The sequence below is a fragment of the Seriola lalandi genome, unplaced genomic scaffold (assembly GCF_002814215.2).
Source record: "Seriola lalandi dorsalis isolate HSWRI2012SDOR001 ecotype SW California unplaced genomic scaffold, Sedor1 jcf7180002054916, whole genome shotgun sequence".
Classification (NCBI taxonomy): Eukaryota; Metazoa; Chordata; class Actinopteri; order Carangiformes; family Carangidae; genus Seriola; species Seriola lalandi.
Genome location: NW_019525468.1, coordinates 2,551,077 through 2,568,361, shown reverse-complemented (window position 1 = coordinate 2,568,361; position 17,285 = coordinate 2,551,077). Strand labels below are relative to the sequence as shown.

General features: G+C 43.2%; 1 protein-coding gene across 3 annotated transcripts in view; it reads left to right on the top strand.

The window, feature by feature from the left end:
- Positions 1-299: 299 nt before the first annotated feature.
- Positions 300-17,285, top strand: part of fam49al (family with sequence similarity 49 member A, like) — a 33,828-nt gene continuing 16,842 nt past the window's right edge. The window contains exons 1-2 of one of the 3 annotated variants that reach the window (XM_023431061.2): positions 300-587; positions 14,176-14,266. The gene's annotated coding sequence lies outside the window, so the exon portion shown is untranslated. Of the gene's footprint in view, positions 588-14,175; positions 14,267-15,332; positions 15,790-17,285 lie in introns of those variants that run through there. The other 2 variants (XM_023431058.2, XM_023431060.2) reach the window with 2 other exon arrangements.

Sequence of the window (17,285 nt, the reverse complement as noted above, 5' to 3'; positions counted from 1 at the left end):
GGAGATGTCAGTCAAAGGGGGAGGGGGTGTTGTGAGGACATGGCAAATGTGAATGTGAATGTGTGTGTGTGTGTGTGTATGTGTGTGTGTGTGTGTGTGTGTGTGTGTGTGTGTGTGTATGTGGTGGGGGTCTTTGTGAGCAAGCGAGGTAGGAGGAGAAGGGGAGAGGGAGGGGGACATAGTGTTCTATTTCTCATAGACCAACAGCTGCTGTCTTTAGTGCAGCGAGAGAGAGAGAGAGAGAGAGAGAGAGAGAGAGGGGAAGAGGGAGGGCTGTGTGGCGTGAGGCAGTGCGTGTGCTCAGTGTTTAGGTGAATCCACAGCCCTCTGGCTCACAAGAATAAAGGATCCTCACGGAGGAAGAGAGAGAAAAGCAACACAGGGACTTTTTCCTCTAATTTTGTTGCATCCTCTGCTTCTCATTCTCTCACTCGCCACCAGCTCCCGCTGTCTGCATTTTCTCTCTTTTTTTGCCCTTTGTCCTTGTCTTTTGTTCCCTGCATCCATCTCTGCTTCACCTCGGTCCAGAGAGAAGGAAGGAAGAGCAGAGTCAGAGGCATCATCCTCCCCTCCTGCACGCCCAGCCGGTAAGCTGAGCCGACTCTTTTTCTCTTCTTTCTTTTTTTTAATTGCTCCATCCGTTTAGCAGGAAGGGTCCAGATAGTCCCACCCTGCACCTAAAAGAGAGGCTGCGAGCTGGAGACGGGGGCTGAGGAGGAGAGGATGGAGGATGGATGTGGGTTAGACTGTAGATGGAGGCTGGTGGGTGACTGGTGAAGGGATGGTGCTGTTGCCTGTGGGTAGATGGAGTGGATGTGGAGGACTAGCGTGGCTCAGGATCGTCGCTTGTGGGGAGGGAGCGTTGAATTTGGCTCGACCACATCAAAAACCTTGTGGGGCTGGCCAACTGGGGCTTGTTCTTTTTCACTGCAGTGCTTAGACGAAGCGGCACGGTCACTGCCACAGTCACAGTCACAGTCACACACACTCACACACACACTCACACACACACACACACACACACACACACACACACATACACACACCTCTATTCTTCCTCTGTGTGTTAGCAGGAATCCATCATGAACGACATGGAGTCCACACATGCTCATGTGTTTTAAAGTGTGTATATTTTCAGTGATGGATGATGGTTTGGTCAAAGGACATATGTGACCTAGAACCATCACAGCACATGCATCATATATCACATTGATGCGTTGGAGTGTTCTGTGGACAATGTGGATAAATTGCACGTCAAGCACGCCTCTTCGTCTCTTCAGTTCCATTATCGCACACGCATTACACCAAGAACTGTAAGCGTCAGTAGAAAAAGGTGCTCAGTTTTATACAGTGAGGTAGGTGTTTGAGGTGTGTGTGTGTGTGTGTGTGTTTGCTTGTGCAAGCTGTCTCTGCAAACAGCCTGCTAAAAACAATAGCCCCAGATTACACCGCTGATCAGAAGGGGTGGGTGCATGCGACTAGAGTGGAAAACAGGGAGGAGGGAAGGGAAGGAGGAGGGAGGGAGGAAAAAACTGAATGGAGGAATGAATGAATGAGGGCCGAGGCTTTTCATGAGTTCTTTCAAATGTGGTAAAAAAAAAAGATCTGATGGACGAAAGGGGGTACATGAGGTTGTTCGACGAGAGAGGGAGAGCAGAAAGGCTGAAGCTATACCTGCCGGGCTACCATGTGACTCTGCAGGTCTTCTTTGTGTGTGCAGCAGGACAGGGAATCAGAGAGAGACGCTGTGGATGGAGAGATGGACAAATGGGAAGGTATAAAGAGAAAGCATGATGAAGTATTGTGTGTGCATGGGCAGGTAGGGAGGGAGGGAGGGAGAAACAGACAGGAGAGGTGTGTAATTGAAAGATCTGGATCCTGTCTATCCCTCCTGTAATCTACTGACTCTGGTTATAATCCATATGAGTAGATTAACTGATGATTTACTGCCATGTTGACTTTCATGACACACACACACACACACACACACACACACACATACACATAAATCACACATAATAAGCTTGTATGTCTTATACACATAGCTATACAAGGGCTATATACAGAAATGATGCAGTACATGTGCAGACAAATACAGTATATATAGGTGTGTGTATATATATATATTACACACTCTCTCTATATATATATATATATAGAGAGAGAGATATATATAGATATATATATAGATATATATATATATATATATATAGAGAGAGAGAGAGAGAGAGAGAGAGAGAAATGTGCCAAATTCTCATGTACATTTATATAATGTACTACGTGTACATGTACTCATATATACTCATAAATTTCATTGGTAAAATTACATATAATACTGACTATTGCACATCTATCAAAATACCTACTTATGTTGGTAGAGAGAGAAAAACTGATTCCCATTATAATACATTACTGTCATTCAAACATGCTTACACCCAGTGAGTGATATATAGATTCTGAAATGCTCCTACACAGCTGCACACTGTATGGTCATGAATACATTTATGTAGATTACAACCCATTTACATGTATGAATAAACAGCAAGGTGCACTGAAACAGCTAACATGTTTGTGCTCTAGTTCATGATTGTGTTAATCAATGTGTGTGTGTGTGTGTGTGTGTGTGTGTGTGTGTGTAGCGTTTTTTCTCCGGTCTGAGATGGAATGGTGGCTGCTATGGTATTTACTCCGCTGTTGCTAGGACACTCCCTTTGAACATTTTAACCGAGCCTTTTCATTGGCCCGCTGCGATGATGCAAGATTCCCTCACCCCAAATCTTTCCTGCGCGCCCATAGAAACATGCCCGTCTGCATTTCCTCCTCGTTCCTTCCCTGACAGTCTTTGTCTCACACCCCCCTCCTTCTCTTCTCCCTCTCTTTTTCTGTCCGTCGGTCCCTCTCCTCTTCCGTTCTCTCTATTCATCTCTCCCGCTCCATCATTAACTCAAACCTTCATTAATTCATCCCTGATCTCAGGATTTCTCTCCTTCCAAGCCGCTCCAATCAGTCTTCATCACCTCGGTACATTCTGTCACTTCCCTCATCCAGTCAAAATGCTCGCCGCAAAATGGTGTTGACAGCATGTGGCGGTGTCTTCCAGCCTTGCACAATCAGTCTGTCCTGCTGTCTTGCAGAGGATTAGTGTGCTCTGTGTGTCTCACAATGTCCCATCTCCTCTGTCCATATGAGTTGCAGGATCTTAGTAGGCTGCCTTAGCATGTGTCAGGATTATCGGGTTTGACAAGGCAGGAGACAGGAATGGGGAGGGGGGGGGTATATTTCTCTTAATCTAATGTCTAATATCACCTTACATCAACAACACGTACAGTCAAATTCAGCTATATGTCCATGTTATCGCAGCAATTACCCCAAGTTCACAGCTACACATCATTCCACATGATGACATGCATTTCACACTACAGAAGTGTGTAACCCTGTGGCTCCAGCATGTCAGTTATTACATGCTGAGGGACTGGGAATAGAAGATGGTGGTATATGGGGTTAGAAGGAAGGGAGGGGGGGCACAGGGAGAAGGGATTGGGTAATGTTCGCCTCGTTTGCTGCTTCCCTCGCTATTTGTCACTTTCAAAGAGGCACTGTCAACACAACCCAGCAGGTGTAATGATGTGTAATGATCTCCTCCAGCCCTCGCTGAACAAGACAGTGCTCAGGCCGCTGCATAACCTCAACTGACACTCTATGAACGAGGCAGATGAGTTACACGTACAATGCGGCTACTCCAAAGTGTCGCGGTTCATGCCTGAAAAAGTGTTTTGTCAAAACATTTTGACGCTGAAGATGCTAACGGGACTGTAAAGCCTGAAGTGAAGTCAGTATATAAATTAGAGACATCTGCTGCTACCTGCATGGTTCTGTGAAAATGGGATTTAATTATCTTCTGATATGATTTTAGAAAAGTTTCTACAGCTGTTTGTTTCACTTGCAAACTCGACGATGCCATAACTCTTGGATGGTATTCAACCCCAAACCATCTTTGAACATCTGACGTACCTTCATTATGAAGCCAGAAATAAGTGGATGGACCACCATGCTTCATTCAATCCTTTGATGAATACAGCATCATCCATATGTTTGTCCATGTGGCCCAACTGGTTTTCTCTCGTTTTATCTTAACAATTTTAATCTTGTTGACTGACTGATCCATCTGTCCAGCAGCAACATCTGCCATTCAAACATCTGTCACTTTAGCTTGCATGCTCGCTGTTGATGTTTCTTTTTTTGTTTTCATACTGGAGTTCAGAGGTTGGATCAGACCGGTATTGTATCCAGGGCTTAATTCATTTAGGAATTTGAGATGTGATCCGTCTCTACCTGGTAATCTTAGGGTTATTAATCCCCTATTGTCAGGAATTAGGGATTACTCCCTCGGAGCAGAGATGATCCTGTTAAAGGAACACAGGGGAAAGTAATGGAGGGGACAGGGTGGTGAGGACAGGTCCAGATATATGACGCAGAAGGTTATATCTATGCCGGAAGAATGTTCAGTATACGTCCGACTTGTACTGAAACTGTGAATGCTGCCTGTGCATTAATTCAGCGCTTGACATTTTGGGAATCAACATCTGTTTGCTTTCCTGCAAAGAGATGAGGTAGCCCAGATACCACGTTTATGTCTGTCCTTAAATATAAAGCTGCAGCTAGCAGTTTAACTTAGCATGAAGACTGGAGACTGGGGGGAGAGCTTGCCTGGCTCTGTTCTAAATCTGTCTACCAGCACCTCTAAAGTTGACTGATAGACACATTTTATCTTGTTTGTTTAATACAAAAAAGAAAATAAAGTGTAATCCTTCTTGTTTTTTTCAAAATTCATGGTAATTTGCTTTTAAAGGGGCTACTACACAGATCACGTTACCTTCAGAAAACAAAGAGGCCAGCTGTTGCCCTTTGCTTCCAGTCTTTATGCTATGCTAAAATAACCAGATGCTAGCTGTGGATTCCTATTTACTGTACAGACATAACTCAGCATGAACATAGATAAGTGCAGTTCGGAAAATGTTGAATCATTTATTTAAAACAAATGAAAATGTCTGCATGGTACAAGGTTATGTCATTTGTTACCAGTGCAATTAAAATTCACTGTACTATCTATATATTTTTCAAGTCAGTATCTTTAAACAAAGGGGAACACGGATCCTTTACAGTTCACAATAAGACACTTTAATTTAATTCAAGAAAAAATGATTTTAAAAATATTGAAATCCCCTAATTCTCCCCTCCAGTTGTTTTAACAGAAATGAAACTTGAATAAAAATCTTGACTAACAAGTTTTGAAATGTGGGATTCCTTAATTTAATACATCTTTGAAGCAACCCACATGAGTCAGTGAGAAAAAATAGATTTGGGAGATATAGTGATTTAATTCTCCATGACAAGGGAAGCCAAGATCAGATAACTCTTCGATCATATTACCTAACTCTCAATGTTGGATGGCACTTGTGGAAACTGCTGAAAAGTCCTATTAAACTCTGTTATCGTCCTTGTTAGGGGTGTCCCGCTGAAGCTCTTTGAAATGTGTGATATTACATCCAGTGAGACACAGAAACGGGCCACAGTCAATCCTCTCCGGCCTCTGTGAGTCTACTTCTAACCAGACATGACTCGGCTTGTCTAACTCTGTAGCCGTAGAAGAAGAGGAGGGTGAATTTCTGGATGTAATTATATTACGTCAGATCTGCTCTCTGAGTTACTACTCCAAACAGCATCATGGCATCCGGTCTGTCGATCAGATCAATCGCTGTCCACTAATATCAATAAATAGCCCGAATGCCCGCTCTCTGGCCATTTTTAACATCAATATACCCAATTCAGCGGGAAGGTGAAACCAATTTAGGGTTCCAGTGGAAGGCTGAAGAGAGCAGAGCGTGAGCAGAGGAGAGGAAACCAGACAGTTTTGCAATTAGTGCGTAATAAGTGAAGAGGCAAATTATCTACTTAGCGATGTTATCTCAATCGAAGCTCCGGCTCTCTTAATAAGTTGCTGCTGGATAATATAACCACGTGTTTGGTTACTGAGGCTCAAGGTAAATACAAGGAGTCAGGAACACCTTTCCTATTAGAGATTAATGAGTGACAGAGTGTGTTTTGTTTAATACAAACACGATGGGGAGAGTGTTTGTCTTTGCGGCCGATTGCGGTCTCGCAAAGGCCGAACTGAAATGAGACAATCTGCCACTCTTTTATTTGCAGAGTCCGCCATTTTCTCTTTTTGAAAAGTGATTCATCACTAGCGTGTCATGAATCTGGGGATAGGTTGGGCCACAAAGGATCCACCTGTTGGTTCCTTGTTTTCCAGGAAGAAAGAAAACATTTTCTCAGCTGCTTTTGGAGGAGCCCTCGAGACGGGACAGCTTTAATTGTCGCACTGCTGTGTCACAGATGGGCTTCAAATGCAGCCTTCGTAGGATGCAGCCCCTGAATTGAGACACACCTAAAGTCTAGCAAGAACAGTTCTTGCTATCCAAACATTTTGTAGGATGTTGTTTTTTTTGTTTTTTTAGCCTTTCCACAACCAAAAATCCAAAGCAAAAGTGTACAGAAACCATGTGACCATGTGTTTATGCTCTCTACTGTAAACTGCAATCGTTAGCAAGTCCGGCTAACTAGCTTACTACCTACAGTGGTAATGCTAATGTGTGTAACTTCCAGAGCTGAAGCAACATCATTATTGGATCCAGTATAACCAGTGTCGGCAACTATTTTCAGTGACAAGTAGCTAAAGCCTGCTCGAAAAGTTTCTGTGATGTCATCAGATGTCATCACAGATGAAATATACTAACAGCAAATGTTGTTCGGACGGCAAAATTCATTCAATTAAAAAACCTGCTTTTGTTGACCTCTGTGAAATTTAAGACCCACTCTTTCAAAAATGAAGAGATAAAAGTTTCAACTGGTAAATCTGGTATCATTTAATGTGACTCAGAAAACTTGACAGGCTTAGTAACAGTAACCACAGGGGGCGGGGCTTAGTGAATGGTCAGTTCTCATTTCAGTCTCATCGCTACACATATTTGTATGTTTATATGTGTGTGTGTGTGTGTGTGTGTGTGTGTGTGTGTGTGTGTGTGTGTGTGTGTATGCCAGATCTGCCATGGGCACATTAGGATACTGGCAACCATGCTTGTGTTCAGTGTTTGATCAGGCTTGTGAGACCATACACTATCTTCTCCCCCTTTCTATTCACATGAACAGACACATATGCTCACTAATTAGCTCAGCTCGAGTCAGTGAGGGTTTATCTGCTGTATATATATATAATTCTTCTCCCATCAAACAACAAAGGAAGAATAGGCATGTAACTCAAAAATAAATCATTGGACACAAATAAACCACAATAAGCAGCCAAGATTTCAAACTTCCACACCAGGGATCCATCACCACGTCCCAAACCGACTCTCTTTTAGTTCATTCTCATTCTGTTCAATCAATTTTTTTTTTTCTCCGTGTCAGCTTGAGCCCATACCTTACATTGCAGCCAATTTCCTATACTTGAGAGCTGCTGCTGCTATCCTTCCCCTCCCAGTGGGACAGAGAATAGTGTAACACTGCATCCTCTGCTATGTGAGACACACTGCAGCACAGTGTGATGGAGCATTGCCTCAAGGACATGCCGGCTCTTCCCGGTATGTAGAGGGTAGACAACTTTGACGCACAGTGCTGAATATAGATTCTAGGTCACACTGGGGTCAGAGGTCACCCCATTCATTCATTTTCTGTGGTCATGTGCTGCGGCTGAGGGATTGAGACACATGCTGTGTCCCAATTACTTACTAGATTGTAATAGTATCCAGGATGTACTACATACAATTGACCATTTACATGTAGTCTGCTCACAGTAAGGTACAGTAGGTTTTAGCAATCCTTTTTTCTTTTACTTTGACTTCTGCTAATATCATTTTCAGTCAACGCGGAAGCTGTCATATCGGTTGCTAGGAGCAACTGAAGAACTATTCCCATTTAACAGCTGTTCTGTTTTTAAGTCGACTTACAACAACCTGTACAGCTGTGCTGACCTTGTCAAAATTTTCCTGACTCTGGCACAGGAAATTTATGTCCCCATTTTTTAATCCCACCCAATCCCCCAGGATATGCTGAAAAATCAGAGATGTGGACCGTGATTCAGTGGTCTGAAACGTGACTGCTTTACTGCCATTTTCTACACATGCGCACCTGTGAGACTCCTGGTGTGTCCTGGTGGCCCGGTGCATTTCATGCCCTTCTGTCTGTATCAATACTATCAGCTACTTTCCAATAGTGGTGAAAACACTTGTAAAAAAACTCGTAGTATGGAGCTGGAACAGAGCCACAGAGAGGCTGAATGAGAGAGGTTGAGTTATGAGACAAAGAATAAGGAGGAATTTAGATTTCTGATTGCTACACAAAGAAAACATACGGTTGGTTTAATGGGAACATTGGTTGATGTGCATGCAGGTAAAGACGTAGGCAGGGAAGTGGACAGACAGAGAGACGGGCAGGCAATAATGGACTGAAAGAGTGAAGGAGAGTTGAAGGAGAGAGGAGACAGTGAGACGCCAGCGAGTTGAATTCAAACTGCCTTCATGTACTGTTTTATAGCAGTCCTTGTCGCTCTCTCTGTTTTACACTCTCTCTCTCTTTCTCACACACAAACACACACACACATACACACACACCCTAACACCCTTGTTAGGACACTGCATTGACGTCCATTCATTATGGATAGCCAAACCCGAACTCTCATCCTAACCTCAACCAGATCCTCAGAAATGACATTTTCCCTCATTATGGCTGCACTTCGAGGACGACTGTTTCTGACAAGGTCTTTAAAGAGGTAACAAAAACATGTACATGTTTAGTTCAGTTTAATTAAAGTCAAAGCAACTCAGTGTAAATCTCATAAATTCAGTTCAATGTTGCACACTCAAATACAATCCAACCTCAATCTACGTCGATTCATTTTCATCCCAGTGAAATTAACTTCACTTGTGAAAACACACACGCACAAACATACATGTCCTGACTCATAAAAATCAGCGTGTAAGCAGTCTGTGTGGGACAAAGAGCGACTGTCTGTACGGTCGTCCTGTATATCGCTTCCTTCTTTGTTTACAGACAGCAGGGGGTCAGGGAAGGACAGGGAAAGGGGGGGTTGCAAAAATATCTACACATAACACACATATGCACGTACACACATCACGAGCCCCCTGCGAGTACATGTAGACCCCTAAAAGCCTATAGTGCTCCCTTTGATGGCAGCTAATTGGCATCGCACATCACAAATAAAGATAACAAGAGCTCGCTTTACAGCCGTCCATCCTCTGACAGCTGAAGCACAAAGAGGAAATTGCTCTTACAGCTGAAATCCAAGGCTTTAATTTCTCAAACTCTGCTTTTCCAAGGTTCAGAACGCCCCTGAGCCAAACTGTGGTATTCAAATATTAATGGCTATATTAAATAAAAGGCATATATTAATCTCTGCAGTGGAGAAAATAAAGAAAACAGAGCGGTGAAAATGGTTCATTTCACCAAGAATCTCTCATGTTACGATACTTTGATAGACTGTGTACTGTGTATGATAAATCCAAATGTTACTTGCTTATAAACCTTCATAATATCGATACAGTAAAGAAACATTAGAGCTCAGGTTTTATCCACCTCTCAGCAAATAAACCATCAAATCCCTCAGTTGCTGCCCCAGTTCTTTATTTCACTTGAAAAATGATCACACTGAAGCATGTTACACAATAGAAATGGATTCAAGTACAGCTTAAACATGCCATACCATCTCTCTCTCCCTCTCTCCCTCTCTCTGTCTCTCACTATGTCCTCCCTCTTTCTTTGTCAGCCATGCAGCACAGAATCACAATGCTCATTTGCAATCGCCCTTTCATGAGGCACCATGCGCTGCTCTGGACTCAGACTCAGCCAGCCTGTGTGTACGTGTGTGTGTGTGTGTGTGTGTGTGTGTGTGTGTGTGTATGCATGTAAGAGAGAGAGAGAGAGAGAAGGGGGAGGGGTGGTGCAGGAGAATCGTAACCTCCTCCTTCAATTTCTCTCTCTCTCTCTTTTGCTCTCTGCCACTCCATCCTTCGCTCTCACGCTCAGCCGCTCTCCCCTTTTATTCTCCTTCCTCCTCACCTCACCGAGGGACGGCGGTATCTATAATTGTGTATGAATGTGTGTGTGTGTGTGTGTGTGTGTGTGTGTGTGTGTGTGTGTGTGGGCCTGAGGCAAATTGGCTGTAGCGTTCCATCGGCGGTCAATCTTTAGTGATGGTCTAGCTGGGTCTGACACTGCCACCTCCCATTTTACTCCTTAAACTGGCTCTTTGTCAGTGCACATCTTCCCTTCCCTTTCCTTTCCTTTCCTTTCCTTCCTTTCCTTTCCTTTCCTTTCCTTCCTTTCATCTCCTTGTTTTCCTTCTAATTTCTCACCTACCCTTCCCTCATCTCCTTTCCCTTACTTTTCTCCTCCCCTCTCCTCTCCTACTAAAAAACTGCTCCTGTATGTGATCATGACCCATTTTCCTTCTAACCCACCACCAGTAACAGCATAATATTACTTACAGCAATTTATATAATTTAACAAATGACAGCCAATAAAAAAAGTATTTTTATTTCTAACTAAGAGGAAGATTAACTGAGTTTAGGTGAGTGTTTACACTCATCCTCTTTTCCCCTCCCTTTTCTTTTAAAACACACATGTGAGCTGGTGTTGCAGCACAGCTTCTTGCACTCATCTCTATCTTTAGGGAGAATGTGCTGAGAACAAAAGAAGGAAAGGATAGAGGTAGCATATAAAAGACACAGTAACAGAGGAAGAGGTCAAAAGGTTGTGCGGTGAGAAGATGAGTGAATGAACGGTTGCATAAAGGAGGAGCTTTGGAGTGAACAGGGGGAGGAGAGAGGGGTGTGTCGGGAGAGCGGGTGAAAGGTTGAGAAAGAGTGAAAGAGATGGAGAGGGAGCGAGAAGAAGAAGAATCACCAGTGGGTTTCTTTTTTTTTTTTTTTTTAAAGAGAAGGGACCTGTTCAGTGAGCAGAACTAACATGAGCTCAGTACCTCAGACTCCCAACACAAAAGACAGATGTCTACACACAGTGACTTTGTTATCTCTGGCTTTCTTCCTTTTCGCCCCTAAGACCCTCCGACTCTCTCACCATCGGCTCTGAAGTCGCAGCTACTGTACACTTAAAGACTGTCCCCTTCAGTTGACTGGACTTCTCTGCCAGTGTCTGCTCTCTGGAGAGAATCTACTATTTGATTAGCGTGGCACTGATTCATATGATCAAGCGGGCGGCGCCGATGTCACAGTCTTCCTGAGATTAGTTTTGACTGTAATACTTAAAACAAAAAACGTAATATTAACACTGTATTCAAACAGACGCAGCTCAATTCAGGTGTTTCCAAACTGTTTCATGAGTATGAAATTGACGATGAGGGAACAGACTTGGAAGAATCTTTTGCAAAGCTGCACTGAAGATATTTGACAAAAGGAAAATGATCGAAATCCAGAAGCTTTTCAGTCACATGATGTGGCCATTCTCAGCAGACTTGCTAATTGTCATGGAAAAAGTTTAGCTGCTAAGTTTGGACACGTAGTGACATAAACAACGAATAATATGAACCGTGTTGAGAATTTCTTTGTCAAGCAGTTTTTCCAAGGTTATGAATAAACCTCCAAACTTAACAGTGAATCTCTTCTGGAGCCCTGCGGTAGAAAGGATGAGCAGGAGAGGTGAAAAGGAGAAATTAAGGTCCTTGGCTGGATTCAAAACAGGGGACGTTGCTTCTCATAGCCAACATCGAACCACCTCATCCACAGGAGCGCCTCCTTGATTTCTGTTGCAGTTTTAAACCGGCGCATTTATCATGAAGGCCAGTTTTACACTTCCTGCTACTATTGCTAACATTTTGATTACAGTTGAACTGTTCCAGTTACTTGATTAATTGATTGACAGAAAATGAATCAGCAACTATTTAGGTGAACGAATAATCGTTTTAGTCATTTATTAAGAAAATAAAATGCCAAAGACTTGCTGGTTGTAGCTTCTTAACCATTAGAATTTAAGCTTTTCTGTGTCATTTGATCATAAAACTGAATATCTCTATGTTGCATTGTTAGTGGGACAAAAAAATCAAAATGGACTTCATGAAATTATGACAAGCACTTTTTCCCCTGACATTTTAGAGTCGAAATGAGGAATCGGGAAAATAATGAGTCAATCGATAATGAAAAGCCCTAGATTGGACTGTATTCTAATAAATCGGAACAGTGTATTAAGATTAACTAAATCTGATCCATGTGTTTGCAGTTGCACCTCAAAACCCAGATGTTATGTGTGTGTGTGTACAGAAAGTACTGAGACAGAAATTGAAGTTTTTGCATGGATCAGACTAAGCGCTGCTGAGAAAGCAAACAGGTGGCGTGGAGCTCAAATGGCAAACTAACGCACTCAACTGATTAGCAGAATTGAAAATAGTAATCCATCAAAATGTGCCGTCAGGGCCCTGAAGCTGCAGTAAAATTAGATGTCTATCGTCAATTTGATGTGGTAAAACCATTAATACTTATGACAACAGCTGCAAAGAGCTGCTTTTTCATTGACACAGGAGAAAATGTACATGAAGTGAGTTTATGACAGACTCTTATCGTCGACAGAGAATTCATGTTAGTTCAAAAGGTCAAAGGGCAGAAGACTAACGAATGAAGTCAGACTCGGGTAGAAAGAGCAATCTCACTTAAAAGATGAAGTTAACCATAACTCAGTCCACGAGTATTAACACTCCCAAGTCTTAGTTCAAGTCTCTCTCTCTTGACCTCACATGTCCGTTGAAATGTTTGACCTTTGCCCTCTCCTGGAGAGGAGAAATCAATAAGCATTAGGCAATTTACTTGAATGGAACGTGTAGTCAAAACAAACGTCCCCTATGTAAGGTAGAAGACACGTAATTCCAGGAGTGGATGATGTAGTTTACAACCCCCACAGGTAGGTAAGTCAATGCTTTGGTGTCCCACACACTCAAGAGATTAAGGGAAGTATAGTTCACCCATCCATCCTATCCACACGTGATTGATAACACTGAACAGTAACCCGACTACGCGTTGCCATGAGAATAAGAGGCAGTGTTTCCCTGGCAACTATTCTTCAAAGGCCCCCGCCTCTCTCCTGTCTACACTCTCTCCTGATGAGATTCGATGATGCAAGGGCAGCAGCAGTAGTGTTAATAGTTACACCAGGCGGCGGGTAAGACAATGCTGGAGTTGTTAGGGACGAAAAATAAATCAGTTAAGCTTAACGAGCTTTGTCCATTATTGAAATGTTAAAATGGGAGTTGCTATAGCTTTCGGAGAGGTAATAGGTACCATTTTAGACTGAAGCTATTTGCTATATTTGTTTCAGACCATGATCCATTAGTGCTGATAACTACTGTGCACATACTTTAGAGGCCGAATGTTATCACTCAATCTTAAACCACCAATTTTCATGCATAGTTATGAGCATTTCCAAAAATGACACTCCTGTTAGAGCAGAAAAAAGCATCTAGACCATCATGTGACACTTAAAGCAGCTATAATCAATATTATTTAACATCAGCAATGTATCAAATGATTACATATAAAATGAAAGGGGCCACTTTAAGTAACAAACCCACAGAGAATTATAACCCAATCTACAGTTTCCCTTCGCTCTACGGATCTTTTTAGCTGCTTTCAGCTCTCTGGTGGTTTTCATGCCCAAAACGCTCATTGCTCTCATAGTGTCATCCAGCTGCAGGCGGCTGTTTTCAGTGAAAGTCTCAGTTTTTCTCTGTTGTCCGCAGTTGGATGAAGAATCTAATTATTGTTATTAATTTTTTAAGCTCAGACTGATAACATTTTTATATCCGGTTAAATCTGGGTGGATTAAGTTTCACTGCAAATCTAGCTGAGTAAAATCGTATACTCACCTAAAAGGCTAAACAAGGCAAATACATTAGCATAATTATTTGTACTATCTTTAGCACTTATGTTTATTTGCCCTTTGTGGACCTTTCTTTGTCCATTCATGATTTTCCTTGCCCTTGCTGACTCTGCGCATCTTAGAATCAACATCAACACTTTTATCTACACTGTACAGGAAGTTGAATTTTATGTTAATTTCGCTTTCTCTCTGTCTATCTGTCTGTCTCTTTGTCAGGTGGTGGGTGCTGATGCTGTAACCACTGTGTGGAGCTGACAAGCCCTGGTTGATGCAGTGAAGTGTTCCAGAGGGATAAACACAAGCGAAGGTAGGAATGAAAGATGAGGAGTGGGGAAAAAAAAAAAAAAAAAAAAAATTGAACCGAAAAAAACAGAACAGCTGAAAAATAAAGGACACGGCAGAGAAACACCGTATGGGCGAGTTGAGAAGACGAAAGATGGATGGACAATTTAGGAGCAAGGAAAGATGAGAGCTGGGAGAGTGCAGCCGCTGCACACCATGTATACAGTGTTGCTGCTGAATGGGTTTGATTCACAGGCGAGTGAATATCCAGTCAGCCAGTGTGCGATAGAAAGAGAGATCACTGTGGTTAGTGGCAGAGGGAAAGAGATGCAGATGGAGAAAGGGAGACTGGTATTGTTGGTGAGTAAATAGAGGTTAGACTATAGGCGCAGCGCTCTTTCGGTGCTCGCTAAGTCCACGCTGATGAAGCTCCTGGGCTGCAACAGGAGGAATCTTTCAGCAAGAGTTGAAAGGAGTCCCGGAGGCCTTGCTCTGCCGCTTGGCTTCCAGTCTGGACCAGGTTTGCTTTTCAGCCGCCATGTGGGAGCCGAGCCGTGTCTTTATTAAGACTTGAGGAGCCCTTCGGTTTGGTTTCTCTTGCCAGACTACAGATGAGAGCTGTGTGCTGTGCAGTTGCATAAGAGAAACACTTTGCTCCACTTTCACGCTGGCTGACTGCAAGCGTTGTGTGTGTTTGCGTGTAACAGAAACTGCAACCGATGGCCACCAAACGCACTTCCTAATTCACAGAATGCCATGTCCTAATGACCAAACCGTCTGTTATCCACCCAGTGGCTTTTATGTAATGCAGATAATGGACCCAATCAACAAGTTTAAAAGCAAACGTGTGTTTGCTCTTGCCCGATCACCCTTTCCATTCTGCCACCAGTGAGAATGAATGGCACCGTAATAGAAATGTGCTGTGACAAGACAAGGCCAGAGGAGCCGGGAGAGTGCTGCTGAGTGGTGAAATAGAGAAGTGAGGCAGAGAGGAGAGCTGGAGGGGATATTTTTGAGGAACCCATTCTGACGTCAGAGACGAAAAGAGAGAAGGAGTTTTCTCTATTTGCGCGTGAATTGAAGAGATACAGACACACATCAGGACAGTACAGCCAGAGGAAAGGGACAGAAAATGTAAATAACGTTGAATATATACCGTGTGGTTTTTCTAACAACATCCTCACCCAGCAGAATATACTCTTCTACAAAAAAAAAACAAAGAGCAGCATCTAGCACACAGAGCGAATAGAGAAAAACCACAGGCCTTTAAATAGATGACTGAAAAAGAGAAGTGTGAAGTGGACAGAGATTACAGAGAGAGAGAGAGAGAGAGACAGAGGGAGAAAGAGCGAGAGCAGAAGTTAACATCAGTCTCTAAGAAAAGCGGAGTGGCAACCAGTGCCACCGTGGGACTCCAGATATCGCTCAGAGCCGGGCTAACCTGGGATTTACTCGCAGCAACGATTTCACAAAGCAGAGAGGACGAGGGCAGAAGGAGGAAGAGGAACGAGGATAAAGGAAGAGGCAAAGCGCTCATAGGAACCGAGGGTAAGAAGAGAGAGGTGTGAGAGGAGGCTGGCTGGTTTCTTTCTGGGCTTTAAGGTCCTGTGTACTGCCTCTTTGTGTTTACATTATGTGTTCCTAAACTGATCTTGGTTCGAGTAGTGAGGATTGATGCATCAGCCCCCAGGTGTGAGCAAGCTGGATGCCTTTTTTTTCCCATCTTTTACATCTTCTGCTGAGACGAGCAGACGATATTGCCAGGCCAACAGTATCCTGGCAACCATCAGCCGAGCTCTGCTCTCTGGATGGACCACATGCTGCTCCAGACTCGATGTATGTGTGTTAATGTGTGCGTGTGTGTGTGTGTGTGTGTGTGTGTGTGTGTGTGTGTGTGTGTGGTCGCTGTGCGGCTACGGCTAACAAACACCTATTCGTGTTTCAGACAGCTTTCATTGCTTCATGCGAGTCTCCGATATGAATCTCAGCTCGACTTTGCCTTTGCAATCACCTTGTCAGGCTGAAGATACGAATCTGTTATTCATATATTCATAGAGTCGGTTCAGTGTGTATCTTGGAGCAGGTGGTCTAAAAGTCAGGAGGAGACATGGGTGTGTTTTACACCTTTGGACTGATGCTCATAGGTTAGAGCAGTGACTCAGCACACGGCTCTCTTTCTCGGCCTCCCAACAGATTTTATAGATAGAGTAGACATATAATACAGTAGATGCAGTACTTGTCTGATAGAGAAACTGCTACTTTGGAGAATGTCTGCGAGCTGTCTCAGCGACTGGACGGTGTAACTCCATCCCTTCCTTATATGTACCTCAGTGCTGCATTGCAACACCCGTTCTTGCTGAGTAACAGTGAAAAGATCAGGGTTTTTTTTTGTTTTGGTTTTGTTTTTTTTGCAGGAAGATGCCATCTCGTAAACATGCTAATTCTGGCCATAAATCACTTTCACAGGCGGAAACTGATAGGTCTCCAATGCGTGCTAACATAGCACATAAACACAGAGGGTACAGCAGAGGAAGTGAAACTTGGCAGCTGTCTACCTTCTGCTACCCAAGCCCCTCTATGATTGAGAAGGGGGGGTGGGCGATTGAGGACGATTAACGGGGGAGGCTTTCATACTTGCACAGCTGAGAGTCATATTCGAATATTGGATTTCACTTGGTTTTTATGTTTATTGTGTGTCTTTATGCAACACACACACACACACATACACACACACAGAGAGACACACACACACAGAGCTTTCCCAATCCTCTCCCTCATTTAAATCTTTACAGCCATTTTCTTTACATTACCTCTTTAAGCAGTGTTAGCTTTCAATTAGCTATTTGTACGTTTTTTTGCTATTGCTACACAGCCAGCGTTAGGAATAACAGCTGTTTACTTTACCAGTTTAGGAGAAACGTTGCAAGGTCAGCATCAAACTTAATACCTATATTCAGATTCTGCTATCACGCCTTTACCTCTACTGAAGTTAGCACGCTAACCAGCTAGCCCCGGCCCGTCTCGTCACTTTCTGATAGTGACTC